This window comes from Kogia breviceps, chromosome 17 (assembly GCF_026419965.1).
Source record: "Kogia breviceps isolate mKogBre1 chromosome 17, mKogBre1 haplotype 1, whole genome shotgun sequence".
NCBI classification, from domain to species: domain Eukaryota; kingdom Metazoa; phylum Chordata; class Mammalia; order Artiodactyla; family Physeteridae; genus Kogia; species Kogia breviceps.
This window is the reverse complement of record NC_081326.1, coordinates 43,722,607-43,738,225: the sequence shown is the minus strand read 5'-3', so window position 1 is coordinate 43,738,225 and position 15,619 is coordinate 43,722,607. Positions and strand designations below refer to the sequence as shown.

The following is a 15,619-nucleotide window of genomic DNA, read 5'->3' as shown; positions in this document are numbered from 1 at the left end:
GATGAAAATGATCTCGTTAGTCATTACTGATTTTTAACTGGTTGCCTCAGAGACCTCAAGAGCCAGAAATTCTGCCAAACTAATTGCTGAAAATTTTTCATTTTATGCCCAAGGCCTTAAACAAGAGCCTAATGGACTGTGTATCTTGCTAAATGTAACTGCACGAGGAACCTATTAACATTAGGCTCAGTTGATGTCCTTTGTGGCTAAACAAAAGGCATTTGTATCTCAATCCTTTGAAAAGTTACACAGATTTTGGGTGGGCAATGAATATTTGGTCGAGATTGGTTAATGCAGAGATGAATAAATCATCCCTATCTTGGGGAACAAAGACAATTCACTTTGCAAATAGCTGCAGACACCCAAATGTACCTTGGACAGCTGGAATCTTAGAAGCTCATTTATGGAAACTGTACATTTTATTACTTTAGACATGCAACTTTCTGAATCTAAATTGCCTTTTAATTTAATCAGTTTGGGCAGTTGTATCTCTTCAGCAGAGATTAAAAAAATAATAGGCTCAGATGGGGTGGGGGGCGGGGGGGTTCTTACAAATTTGTTTCAAAATACAACAGATGACAGGGGATAAGACTTGACTCTTGACAACACAGGCTTTGTTATGGGATACAGAAGTAGCATTTTTACCAACCTCTGACTGCCTTTAGCACAATCCTTGAAGAATTGGAAAAATCTTGCTTGAGATGCATTTAAAGTAGCAGAAAAATAATTGTTGAGGAAACAGAAGACCTGTGATAGCAGAATAGGGTAAGGAATCAGAAGTCAGCAGAAAGAGTGCAGGCTTTCTCGAGGGTGAAAGAGATGGGTTTGAATCCTAGACCCATCGCGTGAAAGCTGAGTAACCTTGGGCAAGTGACTTTTGGAACCTCATCTTCCTCATCAGAAAAACGGGAACAATAATATCACATTTGCAAGGTTGTTGTAACAGAGAGAGTGTTTGTAAAGTGCCTTTTATGGTACCAGACACCTACTATACCCTTAGTAAATGTTTACTCTAATAAGAAAGTACCATGTTCAATCTTAAACAGCAGAGTTTAACAAGGATTCAAGCAAGTACTGGAGCATCACCACAGAACAACTGGAAACCATGTTTTTAAGAAACAGAGGAGGGAAAATTTTTTAGGCCAGCTAAAAGCGAATGCTGTATGGAAAGAACAGCTTAATCTGCATCAGCAGGGTTTTGGAAGGCAGGCAAGACTAATAAACTTCTAGCCATTTGGCATAACTGAACTCAACTACAGTGGTTCTGCTTAAGTCAAGTTTGTCGAATGGGCTTCTCTGTACTTCTCAGATCAAAACCTTCTATAACTAGTAACTTCCTAGACTCAAATAAGAAAACTATTGGATCCTCAAAAATGATACAATGAAAGGGAACCAAGGAAATGTTTCCTAAAGTACATTCTGCGTGTTATTCAGGGAGGAAAATCATGGAAATATATAATTTAGGAGCTGTTGGGTTAAACAAAGTTAAACCAGTTTCTAGGCTTCTTAGAAAAGTAATGCGTATATATTCAACACATGATAAAAATTCAAACAGTAGAAAAGCGCATAAAATGAAAAGATGTCTTCTCACTTCACCTTCTGTCCCCCAGTTCTTCACAAAATCAAGAATTGTACCAGTTTCTTGTTCTTCCAGAATCATTGTACACATTTATAAGCATCTTATTTAATCAATATATAGCTAGATATAGGTAAATAGCTTACATAAGTGGTAGCACACTAAACACACTTCTGCATCTTTCTTTGTTCACTTAATATATCTTGGGAGAAATGTTGGTTCACTTGGATCAGTAGTTTTCAACTGGGGGTGATGTTAGATACATCTTTGATTGTCACATCCTGGGGGGTGTGGGTACCACAGGCAACTAGTGGGTAGAGTTCAGGGATGCTGCTAAATATCCTACAATGCACAGAACAATCTCCTACAATAAAGAATTATCTAGCCCAGAACAGCAATGGTGCTGCTGAAATCTTGGTTTAGATCTGTATTATTCTATTTAATGGGCACATACTATTCCACTATATGGATGCATCACAATTTATATAACCAGTGCAATATGTGGTCGTTTAGGTTATTTCAAGTCTTTTATTAGAAAAAAAATCTGAAATGAATATTCTCATGCAATTGCAGAAGCATATCTATAAGATAATATTCTATAAGCAGAAGGGGGGAGTCAAAGTTTGTGTGTATTTTTATCATAAATATTGTCAGTCGTCCTCCAAAGATAATATAGCAATTTACATTGCCTTCAGCAATGCATGCAAATTCCTGTTTCCTCATATCCTACCCAAAACAGTGTAGTAACATAGTTTTCTTTATTTGCCAATCTGGTTTAAATAGTGATAGTTTTACAATTTGTGCTTACTTATAAGTGAACTTGAACTTTTTCTCATACATTTAAAATCCACCAGTTATTTTTGTAAACTATCTGATCAGTTTTATTTAACGCCATCACTTCTCAGAGACTTTAATATGATCATCTGTATTATGACTCTCCAAGAGATAGTGTTCAACATTTCCCAACTTTTATCCTTATAACCTTATTTTTAATAAATCACTTTCAGTAAACATGGTTCTATAAAACACTCTTTGAAAATTACTGAAAACATGATACCAGAATAAAATTGACTTGTGAAAGGACTTTGAAAATTGTCCAAAGAATATGTAATAGTGATAATTATTTGGTGGCATTTTTAGCAGATCTGGAAACCCCTAACTCATGGTTAGAAGCAAGATCAATGAAAACTTGAGTTTTATAGACCCCTGTCAGTACTCATCAGGATTCTTTTCCTTGCAGACTAAAATCCAGTTGACTGAAACCCAACCAACTCAAACTAAGCTAGGCAAAAACCAAACCAAACCCAAACAAAAAAATTTATTTGCTCATATAAATAAACTGTGGGAAGGTCTTCGATTAAGCTGTGCCTCAAGTATAAGAGGTGCCAAGAACTCAGAGTGTGAGGTTTTCCTCTCTTGCTCTCTCACTTTTCCCTGCTCCTCTATTCAGCTTTATTCTTTCAGGTGAGACACTAGTTGTTTCTATCCCCAGTATTTCACTACTTCACCATCAGAGAGATTGAAACACTTGCTCTCAGACCCCAGGTTCAGAAGTACCAGGGAAGAGCTGGCTTATTGCCCATCTCTGAGCCAAACAGTGGTGCCAGGGCCAGTCACCATGAGGAGGCTGAGCACCCATTAGCACCTCATGATGGCAGTAGGGGAGGAGCTTTACCAAGAAGAAGAACAAAGAGCCGTTCTCTTTCACCAATAGATGACTTGACATCCTCCATGTTAACAGAAGAGACTGAGAAACATCCCTGGAGAATATAATCATCATGAACTAAGTGAAACTTGGCAAAGAAATTTAAAAGAATTTAATATTCAATGTCCTTGTGCAGCTTGTACAGATTTGCTAATGTTAAAAACAGCATCAGACACTGGACAAAAGGTTCTTAATTCACTGGATTTGGACAGGTGAAGTAACAAATAACAAAAGGATTGCCAGCTGTGGTCCTCATATAGATTTATAAGCAAGCCTTGCAAGATACAGAAAACCAATTCTCTGCTTCACATTCAAACGGCTAGAGTAGTACCCAATGGGGAAAACTGGACTACTCAGTACAATAGTATGAGCATTTATAAGTTGTATTAGCTTTCTATCCTCCCCACCCCTCCACTTTTTAAATTGAAGTATAGTTGATACTGTGTTAATTTCAGGTTACAGCAAGGTGATTTAGTTATATACACACTTTTTTTTTCAGATTATTTTCCATTATAGGTATTAAAAGATATTGAATATAGTTCCCTGAGCTATACAGTAAAACCCTTGTTGCTTATCTATCTCATGTATAGTAGTTTGTATCTGTTAATCTCATATTCCTAATTTATCCCTCCCCCCTCCCTTTCCCCTCTGGTAACCATAAATTTGTTTTCTATGTCTGTGAGTCTGTTTCTGTTTTGTATATATATTCATTTGTACTCTTTTTTAGATTCTGCATATAAGTAATATCATATAATATTTGTTTTTCTCTGTCTGACTTACTTCACTTAGTATGATATCCTCTAGATCCATCCATGTTGCTGCATATGGCAAAATTTCATTCTTTTTTATGGCTGAGTAATATTCCATTGTGTGTGTGTATCATATATATATATACACATATATATACATATAAATATGTAATCTTCTTAAACCAATTGTTGATAGGCACTTGAGTTGTTTCCATGTCTTGGCTATTATAAATAGTGCTGCTATGAACACTGGAGTGCATATATCTTTTCAAATTAGAGTTTTCATCTTTTCCAGATGTATGCCCAGGAGTGGGATTGCTAGATCATATGATAACTCTATTCTTAGTTTTTTAAGGAACTTTCATACTGTTTTCCATAGCAGCTGCATGAATTTACATTTCCACTGACAGTGTACGAAGGTTCCCTTTTCTCTACACCCTCTCCAGCATTTATTATTTGTAGACTTTTTGAAGATAGTCTTTCTGACCAGTGTGAGATGATACTTCATTGTGGTATTGATTTGCATTTTTCTAATAATTAGCAATGTTGAGCATCTTTTCCTGTGCCTGTTGGCCATCTGTAAGTCTTCTTTGGAGAAATGTCTATTTAGGTCTTCTGCCCATTTTTTGATTGGGTTGTTTGGTTTTTTTGATATTGAATTGTATGAGCTGATGGTATATATTGGATATTAACTTCTTGTCAGTTGCGATGCATCATTTGCAAATATTTTCTCCCATTCCGTACGTTGTCTTTTCATTTTGGTGATTGTTTCCTTTGCTGTGCAAAAGCTTTTAAGTTTGATTAGGTCCCATTTGCTTATTTTTGCTTTTATTTCTTTTGCCTTGGGAGGCTGATCTAAGGAAATATTGCTACAATTTATGTCTGAGAACGTTTTGCCTATTTTCTCTTCTAGGAGTTTTATGATGTCATGTCATATTTAGGTCTTTAAACCATTTTGAGTTTTTTTTTTTTTAATGGTGTGAGGGAGTGCTCTAATTTCATTGAATAACATGTAGCTGTCCAGCTTTCCCAATATCACTTGCTGAAGAGACTGTCTTTTCTCCACTGTATATTCTTGTCTCATTTGTTGTAGATTAATTGACCATAGGTGTGTGGGTTTATTTCTGGGCTCTCTATTCTGTTCCATTGACCTATATGTCTGTTTTTGTGCCAGTACCATGCTGTTTTTTTTCCTTTTCTTAAAGTGTTTTTTTTTTAAATTTATTTTTTGGCTGCGTTGGGTATTATTTGTGGCACAGGGGATCTTTTGTTGCAATGTGTGGGCTCTTCATTGCGGTGCACAGGCTTCTCTCTAGTTGTGGCACGTGGGCTCCAGAGCACATGGGCTCTCTAGTTGTGGCACGCGAGCTCAGTAGTTGTGGCGCCCTGGCTTAGGTGCCCTGCAGCATGTGGGATCTTAGTTCTGTGACCAGGGATCGAATGGGTGTCCCCTACATTGCAAGATGGATTCTTAACCACTGGACCACCAGGGAAGTCCCATCATGCTGTTTTAATTACTGTAGCTTTGTGGTATTGTCTGAAGTCTGGGAGGGTTATGCCACCAGCTTTGTTCTTTTTCCTCAGGATTGCTTTGGCAATTCTGTGTCTTTTGTGCTTCCATATAAATTTTAGAATTATTTGTTCTAGTTCTGTGAAAAATGTCATGGGTATTTTGATAGGGATTGCATTAAATCTGTAGATTGCTTTGGATAGTATGGCCATTTTAACAATATTAATTCTTCCAATCTAAGACCATGGGATATCTTTCCATTTCTTTGAGTCATCTTCAATTTCCTTTATCAATGTTTTATAGTTTTCAGCATATAGTTTTCAGTTTTATAGTTAACTCCTTGGTTAAGTTTATTCCTAGTTTTTTTGTTGCTGTTGTTGTTTGTTTTCTTGGATGCAATTTTAAATGTTTTTTACTATCTTTTTTTTGATATTTCATTTTAGTATAATTGTAAGAAATGCAACAGATTTCTGTATATTAGTCTTGTATCCTGCTACCTTGATGAATTCACTTATTAGTTCTATTAGTTTTTATGTGGAGTCTCTAGGGTTTTCTATATAGAGTATCATGTCATCTACAAATAGTGACAGTTTTACCTCTACCCTTCCAATTTGGATACCTTTTATTTCTTTTTCTTGTCTGATTGCTGTGGCTAGGACTTCTAATACTATGTTGAATAGAAGTGGTGAGAGTGGGAATCCTTGTCTTATTCCTGGATTTAGCAGGAAGGCTTTCATCTTTTCACCATTGAGTATTATGTTGGCTGTGGTTAGTCATAAATGGCTTTTATTTTGTTTAGATATGTTCCCTCTGTACCCACTTTGGTGAGAGTTTTTATCATGAATCGATGTTGAATTTTATCAAATGTTTTTTTCTGCATCTATTGAGATAATCATGTGGCTTTTGTCTTTTCTTTTGTTAATGTGGTGTATCACATTGATTGATTTGCATACATTGAACATCCTTGTGACCCTGGAATGGATCCAACTTGATCATGGTGTATGATTCTTATGTCTGTTGTTGTATTTGGTGGGTTTTTTTTTTAATGTCTTCTTATTTTCAGTAGCTTTAATTATATATTTAAATTAGAATCCTCGATTCTTAAAAACTTAATTTCCAGTGACAACCAATAGGCAAGTAATAGTTACCAAAATCTTGAGAAACTATTTTAGATGATTTTTAGAACATAATTATTCTTATGGTTTACCTAAAAGCTCTTATCTCATTTATATTTAAAATTTCATCATATCAAGTTATTTTTCTTGCTGACAAATTTGCAACAGATATAACAAGATTTCATTTAACTTTTATTAAACCTAGGTGCAGTGAAAGTACTATACTTAATGTTGATGGCTCTAAAGACATGTCTATATTAATTAGATCAACAAATTAAACATTAATACCAGGTATTAATTTAATACTATGTATTTCCCAGTTCATGTGAACCTGAAACTCATTTAGCTTAATTTCTCTTCTGTTTAGAATTGTTTGGTTTGTAAGTGCTTACTTTTCTTTAAGCCAATTAAATACAAATTAATTAATTACAGATTAACCTCAGCAATGTTATCCAAAGACATAAACACTTATAAATACACAAACAAACAGAGAGATATCATAGTTCTCATTTCAAAATTTCATCCCTGAGTCGGGTACAGCAATGTAAAACCCATCAGTTTACAAAAGAGGTTGGATTAAAGTTGGTTTTCTGGCAGATGGGAGAAATCAAGCTCACTTGTCTAGATGGCTAAACCCTTTCTACTAATATTTATGGAAAACAAGTCAAGTTCTAAATTACTGTACCCGCTTTTTCAAAATTTGCATTTTAAAAAGATGGCAGAGGTAAGGGTTCTTGAGAAGACCAGATAGGACATTTGTATCTCAAAGATACAGGCAAGTTTCTCCTAGGATGACTTTGTTTCCCCTCTGTTTAGTATTTACAAGCATCTTAAGATCTCCCGTATTTATTAGAAAATCAATCAATTTGTTCCCCACTGTCAATGTTACCTGGCCCCCTGTGGGGAAATCAGAATCAGACGCCTCAAGTGCCAGGAAGTCTGCTGGCCTCCTACAAGATATTGGGGCAAGGGAAATTGCCCTGCTGCATAAGTGGCTTCTGGTCCAAATTGGGTGCCCTGTCTGGTCTTAGATGGTGACACTAAACCAGGTCCCTGTGCCCTGGAGGTTACCATAGAAACTTGTATTTGATCCCCTTGGATAGGGGAAACAGGAGGCAGTGAATATGTTGGCGGCATGGGAGGGGGCAGTTGGAACAACTGCCAGTGCAGCCAGCTCAGCCATTGCGGGAGCTGGATAGGCTGGAGGGGGGATTCAGTTTTGAAATAACATGTTGCCACTCTCATTTTTTTCTATTCACTTGTAGAACAGGTTTCCCCTTGGGTTTCCTTTCAGACCCCTGCACCATAAGGTGGCAGCCCTCTGACTCCTTTTCCTTCTGATGCAATATAGCATAAATGTTCCTACATATGGAATCTCATCTCTTTTCCCTGCTCTTTTTTAAAAAAATAAATTTATATATTTATTTATTTATTTTTGGGTGTGTTGGGTCTTCATTGTGGTGCGTGGGCTTCTCACCGTGGTGGCTTGTCTTGTTGCGGAGCACAGGCTGTTGGTGCACGGGCTTCAGTAGTTGTGATGCACGGGCTCAGTAGTTGTGGCTCGCGGGCTCTAGTGCGCAGGCTCAGTAGTTGTGACGCACAGGCTTAGTTGTTCTGCGGCATGTGAGATCTTCCTGAACCAGGGCTTGAACCCATGTCCCCTGCATTGGCAGGCGGATTCTTAACCACTGTGCCATCAGGGAAGTCCTTCCCTGCTCTTTTGCAGAATGTTTCTAACTGCGAGATTGTGTAATAATTGAGTGAGCCATTCAGGGGCCATCGTTCTTCTGATCCTAACATATATTGGGTCCACACTCTATTACAATAATACATCATGTCTTTCTTAGTCATAGGCTCATGGGTATGTTTTGCCCATTTATCTAATATACACCCCAAAGGGCTCTCCTTCAGGATAGATATTTTCCACTTTTAAAAGTGTGATAACACCAAGACAGAAAAGACGCAGACAAATTCCAACACAAAAGGCACAAATTCTAGCAGTGATGCCTACAAAACCAAGACAAAACCAAGACAAGACCAACGAACCAGTTTCCAGATCGGGTGGACTCACCCTACAAAATCAACGAACTAGTTCCCAGTGAACCGGTTCCCAGAATCAGGTAGAGTCCAACAACAATTCCCCCCTCCAGCAGGGTACCCCCACCAGATTGGCTTTCCCATAAACGAAAAAACCAGACTGAGGGGGAAATATGTTCCTAGAGTGCACGCCAGAGTGACTTACCCTCCAGAATCGAATCGAGTCCGTCGACTTGTAGCCCCAGATGGAACCGAAGTTCCCCAAATGGAAGTTTTTCGGTCCCTTGCCTCAACTGCCAAGTGCTGGGGTAGCTGGTGCCGCTTCAAGGGAACTTTTAAGGGAAGATCCTCAGGACAATGGTCCTGGCAGCTGCTAGGGCCCTGCCCCAATATTCCCTGAGTGGGGCCGGTTAGCCATGAGCAGCAAGGCTCCTGGCTGGCTAAGCCAAATTTGTTACTGAGTCCAAGCTTGCTCTGCTTGCTGGACGACAGGCTAATGAATCGGAGATGAGGTATTGAGGCAAAGGAATACAACTTCATTTGGAAATCTGGCAGACTGAGAAGATGGCAGACTAGTATCTCTGAAAAACCATCTTATCTGGGTCTGGATGCCAGTTTCTTTTATAGAATCAGAGAGGGAGAGGCGGTGAGGAAGTAAAGTAAAAGGGCCATCAGTCTTGCAAAACATTTCCTGGAATCTAGATGAGGTTTGGTAATAGCTGTCGATTTGCTGCTGTAACATTACCTCAATCTTGGTGGCTTACGGGATACAAATTTATCTTACAGTTCTGTAGGTCAGCAGTACAAAATGGGTCCCAGTGCTAAAATCAAGGTGTTGGCAGGGCTGCATTCCCTTCTCGAGACTTCAGGGGGAAAATCGGCTTCCTTGCCTTTTCCAGTTTCTAGAGGCTGCCCACATTCCTTGGCTCTGGTCCCTTCCCCCCATCTTCAAAGCCAGCATGTTCAGCCTTTCTCATATCACATCGTTCTGACTCACTTCCACTGTCACATTTCTTTCTCTGACCCTGTGTCTCCTCTTCTGCCTCCCTCTCTTCCACTTTTAAGGACTCCTGTGATTGCATTGTGCCCATGTGGATAATTCAGGATAATTTCTCTATGATGAGGTTGGCCGATTAGCAACCTAGATTCCATCTTCAATCTTTTTAAAAAATTAATTAATTAATTAATTAATTTGGTTGCTCCGGGGCTCCTTAGTTGCGGCAGGTAGGCTCCTTAGTTGCGGATTGCAGGCTCCTTAGTTGTGGCATACGAACTCTTAGTTGCAGCATGCATGTGGGATCTAGTTCCCTGAGCAGGGATCAAACCCGGGCCCCCTGCATTGGGAAGGTGGAGTCTTCACCACTGCACCACCAGGGAAGTCCCCATTTTCAATCTTAATTCGCCTTTGCCATGTAATGTGCCATGTTCAATGGTTCTAGGGATTAGGATGCAGACATATTTGAGGAGGCATTATTCTACCTACCACACAAATTAAGAACTTAAAGACAGCATCAGGAATTTACTAGGACATGCGCGTTCCTGCCGAAGGGGGGTGAATTTCCCAATTCCAGGAATTTGTGACGAAGTGAGCAAATCACCACGGCTCTCCAGGAGCCCCAATGCTCGCACCACATCGAGGCGCCGGCGAAACCGCAACACGTCACCTGGGAGGAGGACCAGGGCGAGCAGCAGCTGCAGCAGGGGGCCCGGGAGCGTGCAGACGCGGCCCCAGCGGCGCCGGCGGCGGCGGCGGAGCCGGGTGCTCCAATGAACCCCCCAGGGGGTGGCGATGACGTGACTGTGGACCGAGCAGGGATAAAGAGGCCTCGCGGGGAGGAGACTCACATCTGTGAGAAACGCTATGCCGAGTGCTTCGGTTTCTCAGAGTTCTTAGACCATAAGAAAAATTGCACTAAAAATCCACCTGTCCTCATCATGAACGACAGCGAGGGGCCGGTGCCTTCAGAAGATTTCTCCGGGGCTGTGCTGAGCCACCAGCCACGCAGCCCAAGCAGGAAGGACGGTCACAGAGAGGATGGTGGCAGCTCAGGGGACGTGAAGGAGAAACCGGGGGCAGAGTCCGTCGTGTACTTCAAGACGGAGGCCGCCCTGCCACCCACACCTCAGGACATAAGCTATTTACGCAAAAGCAAAGTGGCCAACACCAACATCACGCGTCAAGCACTACGGGGCACCAAGGCGGCCGTGAAGCGGCGGAGCGTGGACGCGCCCCCAGCCCCGCCGCCCGGCGCCAGCAGCATCCCCTGGGTCCTCGAGCAGATCCTGTGTCTGCAGCAGCAGCAGATCCAGCTCGCGGAGCAGATCCGCGTGCAGGTGAACCTGTGGGCCTCCCACGCCCTCCACTCCGGCGGCGTGGCCGGAGCCGACTCCTTGAAGGTGCTGGGCGGCCACGTGTCCCAGCAGGCTTCAGCGGCTGTGGCTCTACTCAGCCGGAAAGCGGGGAGCCCAGCTTTGGCCCCTGGACACCTTGAAACCAGCCAAGCTACCTCACACCAGCATCCCTTGCGCTGCCAGCTCCGCGTCCCCGGCGCTGACACCCTTCACCCTGAAGCCAGATGGGACCCAGGTGCTTCCCACCGTCCTGTTGCGCCCCTCTGGGGTGTTGCTACCTCAGGCCCCAGGCTCTGTGCTCTTCCAGAGCCCCTTCTCCGCCGTGGCATTAGACCCGTCCAAGAAAGGGAAAGGAAGCCACCGAGTGTCTCCCCGGCACACATCAAACCCAAGGACAAAGTCCTCTACAAGCACAGTGTAAGTACTGTAGCAAGGTTTTGGGGACTGTTAGCTCCTTGCAGATCCACCTCCGCTCCCACACCCGAGAGAGACCCTTTGTGTGCTCTACCTGCGGCCACCGCTTCACCACCAAGGGCAACCTCAAGGTGCACTTTCATCAGCATCCCCAGGTGAAGGCAAACCCCCAGCTGTTTGCCGAGTTACATGACAAGATGACGGCAGGCAGTGGCCTTCCCTACGCTCTCTCTGGCCCTGTCTCTGTAGTTGAATCTCTCTAAGGAGAGACCGTCTTTGCGATGGGGACCCCCAATGTAGGGCCACCTCAGAATCTCTCTTTGGGGACTAACCCTAAGGACCTCATGGTGGCCCGTTGCCCAACAGCCTGCAGCCCAGGCCTTCTCCGGAAAGTGAGGGTGGATCCATCCTACCCAGGGTGAGGTTAAACCGTAATTCCCCGAAGGTTGGTGGCTTCCAAGGGAGTGGGACACCTGAGCCAGGATCAGAGACCCTGAAATTGCAGCAGCTGGTGGAGAACATCGACAAGACCACCACCGATCCCAACGAATGTCTCATATGCCACCGTGTCTTAAGCTGCCAAAGTTCCCTCATGATGCATTACTGCACCCACACCGGGGAGAGGCCGTTCCAGTGTAAGATCTGTGGTCGAGTCTTCTCCACCAAAGGCAACCTGAAGACGCACTTTAGGGTGCACCGGACCAACACATCCATAAAGATGCAGCGTTCATGCCCCATCCGCCAGAAGAAGTTTACCAATGCGGTCACGCTGCAGCAGCATATTCGGATGCACATGGGCAGTCAGATTCCCAACACGCCTCTGCCGGAGAATCCCTGTGACTTTATGTGTCCCGAGACAAAGATGGTTGGTGAAAATGTCAGTACAAACATTGTCTGTCATGATGATGTCGAGAGCATCGATGTAGAAGAAGTCTGCTCCCAGGAGGCCCCTGGCAGCTCCTCGAAGGTCCCCATGCCCCTTTCCAGCATCCACTCGCCATCACCTACTCTAAGGCTGGCCTCGGTGGCTTCCCTAGATGCCCCAGGGTAGGCGGGTCTTGCTGGTCTTGTCCTGCAGCGACAGAGCAACTGAGAAAATCATTCAGTGGAGAGTGATGGCTTGACCAACGACTCTTCCTCCTCAGTGATGGGGGACCAGGAGTATCCGAGCCGAAGTCCAGATGTCCTGGAGACCACGTCCTTCCAGGCAGTCTCCCCAGCCAATAGCCAAGTGGAGAGTGTCAAGTCTGAGTCTCCTGATTCTGGTGGCAAAGTAGTCAGCTCCGAGAACAGCCGCACTGAGATGGAAGGTCGGAGCAGTAGCCCACCGACATTTATCTGAGCCCAGCCAACCTATGTCAAAGTTGAAGTTCCTGGTGCATTTGTTGGTCCTGCGACCATGTCCCCAGGTATGACACCCTTGTTAGCGGTCTAGCCCCGAAGACAGGCCAAGCAGCACAGCTGCACAAGGTGCGGGAAGAACTTCTCACCTGCGAGCGCGCTTCAGATTCACGAGCAGACTCACACCGAAGCCTTTCGTGTGTAACATTTGTGGGCGAGCTTCTACCACCAAAGGCAACTTGAAGGTCCATTATATGACTCATGGGGCCAACAATAGCTTGGCACACTGTGGCAGGAAGCTGGCCATTGAGAACACCATGGCTCTATTAGGAACGGATGGAAAGAGGGTCCCCGAGATATTTCCCAAGGAAATCCTGGCCCCTTCAGTGACTGTGGACCGTGTTGTGTGGAACCAGTATACCACCATGCTCAACGGTGACCTGGCCATGAAGACCAATGAAATCTCCATGCTCCAGAGTGGTGGCATTCCCACCCTCCTGGTGTCGCTGGGGGCCAGCTCTGTGGTGAATAACACCGCTACCTCCAAGATGGACGGCTCCCAGTCGGCCATGAGTGCCTAGATGGAGAAGCTGGGAGCTGCCGACAGCGTCCCCAAACACCAGTTCCCTCACTTCCTGGAGGAAAACAAGATGGCCGCCAGCTAAGCTACAGGAGAGCGCACGTCGAAGGAGCAGTGCAGTGACCTCTCTAGAACTGTACCTTTTTTGTTTGTTTTTCTTAAAGACTCCCATCTCCTCCAGTTTTCTTCCTGACGTGCAAACAATGTTTTGAGTTGTGACCGCAACCTCAGGCACATCCTACAATCACAATGTTGCTATGCTGCTTTGCAAAAACAAACAAACAAAAAAGAAAAAACAAATCATACTAAAACAAATACGGACTAGTATTTTTTTTTTTTTTAATTTTGGAAAGAAGTGTGTCTTGCGGAGTACTTTTGTTACTTGCAACAAACTATATACATAAAACCTTTGTACAACCTAGAGTAACTGTTTCCAAAGACTGTCACCTATTTCAAGTTGGAAGGTGTTGAACCACTATGGAGAAGACAACTGTTTTGCCTGTTTGGGGGTTGGGGGAGTGGGTGGGTGGGTACTGTATACTTACTTCTGTGGTGACTGTATGTGGGTAAATGGACATCTGTTTAGGGACCTGTTTTGTATTCTCCCAACCCTACATCCATTTTTCTCTTCTTTTTTAAATGTACTTTTTTTTTTTTTAAACCAAGGTTGTAGAATTCCAAATTTTTTTTCAACCTTGGAACCTTAAGTAGAATGCCCTCAAGTGGACAGATTTTAGTCCTTAGAGAGTCAACATGTGTGTTGCTGCTTATTTAAGTGCAGTTCATTTGGAGCCCCAAGAGTGCCAAGTTCCTCCCTATGCTTTCCAGATTCCCTTCTTCTTCCTAAAACCAGGAGAGGTGAGCACCTGAGCAGGGAATCTCAGGTGACTTAATTTAGCTCACCAGTGCCTACTCTGAAGAGCTGGGTATCTGTTCTTGAAGAAACAAGCTCACCAGAAGGGCGTGTTTTCTTATTATGTACTAATAACTTCTTATACTACTTTGTACCATAAGTTCCTTGACTGTGACTTATGCCAAGTAATTATGAAGAATTTTTTTTTTTCTGAGTATTGCATGAAGGCTACCAAGTTGGAACAGACAAGTCTTGGGTGTGAAAGCTTTAATTTATCTACGTCATTCATGTGTTATTTTTGTAGCTATAGTCTCTATTTTCTTATTTGATGACCGCTGAAGTGTTCCTAGGCCCTGTCCTAAACCTAAGAGTTGATGTATTCGTGGAGCAGCTGGAAGTTCAAGATGTTGTTGTGATTCTTTTTTTCTTAATCCCCCTTTTGTATATGTGATATTAAGCAGACAATGAAGCTTTACTCTTGAGGATTTAACAAGGAAGGAGAAAGAAAGACCCACATTTCTGAGTGAAGTCTATGCCCCTCTATGTGGAAAAGTAGATTGTGACTGTTCTCAAGTCTGTCTCTCGGTAATTGCACCTGATTTTAGGATCCAAAAATATATTTTTTTTTGTTTTGCCAAGTTGTGCCTTTCCTTTTGGAATTGTAAGTGAACACAGTAATAGGACCCGTTTACACTGTGAAGTGCATATTGTTACAGAAAATACACCAGAGGCTTTCTCACTTGTTAAGCTAATAATGCCTTGTGAATGTATTATCTACAGAGAAACCCCTGTAGTTTTTACCTGCTGATGCTGTCTGTCTGTTGGGGAATAAATTTTGGATGTTTCTTTTTTTCACCAAAAAAAAAAAAAAAAAGACAGCATCAGCATTTTCTCCTGAACCATCAAAAAGATGATTGACATTTGAAATACTCCAAATGTATAAATTCTAAAGTTTAAATGTTTGAAATGCTCAGGAGACAGTTTACATGGACATGGAAAGGTAAGTCTCTCTGTAGGCTAACCCCTAATTTAGAGGCAAGAAATTTATTGGAAAAAAATCAGGTTATTTTTACAAACTGGCTATATATTTTTGAATAATTCAGGAAAAATTCCCCATTGCTTAATTTCAATTATATCCTCCGAGCAACAGTACTAATCACTTACAATATAACCATAGCATTCCATAGTACCCACGTATTAAATTTTGAAATGTAAAATACCCATAACATAAAACCAGAGGGGAAAAATTCTTATAAAGCATTTTAAAATCAGCAAAGCATTATCCTTTTCTTAGCCAACAGGGAAGCTTCTTCATAATACCACTGAGATTACTCCCTCCTTCCCTGAAGGCAAAGTTAAAGCTGCCCAAATATGTAAAGACAATGAT

General features: G+C 42.4%; 1 pseudogene; it reads left to right on the top strand.

Annotated features, from left to right (window-relative positions):
- Positions 1 to 9,199: 9,199 nt before the first annotated feature.
- LOC131743792 (sal-like protein 4 pseudogene) lies at positions 9,200 to 13,464 on the top strand (annotated as a pseudogene).
- Positions 13,465 to 15,619: the final 2,155 nt, after the last annotated feature.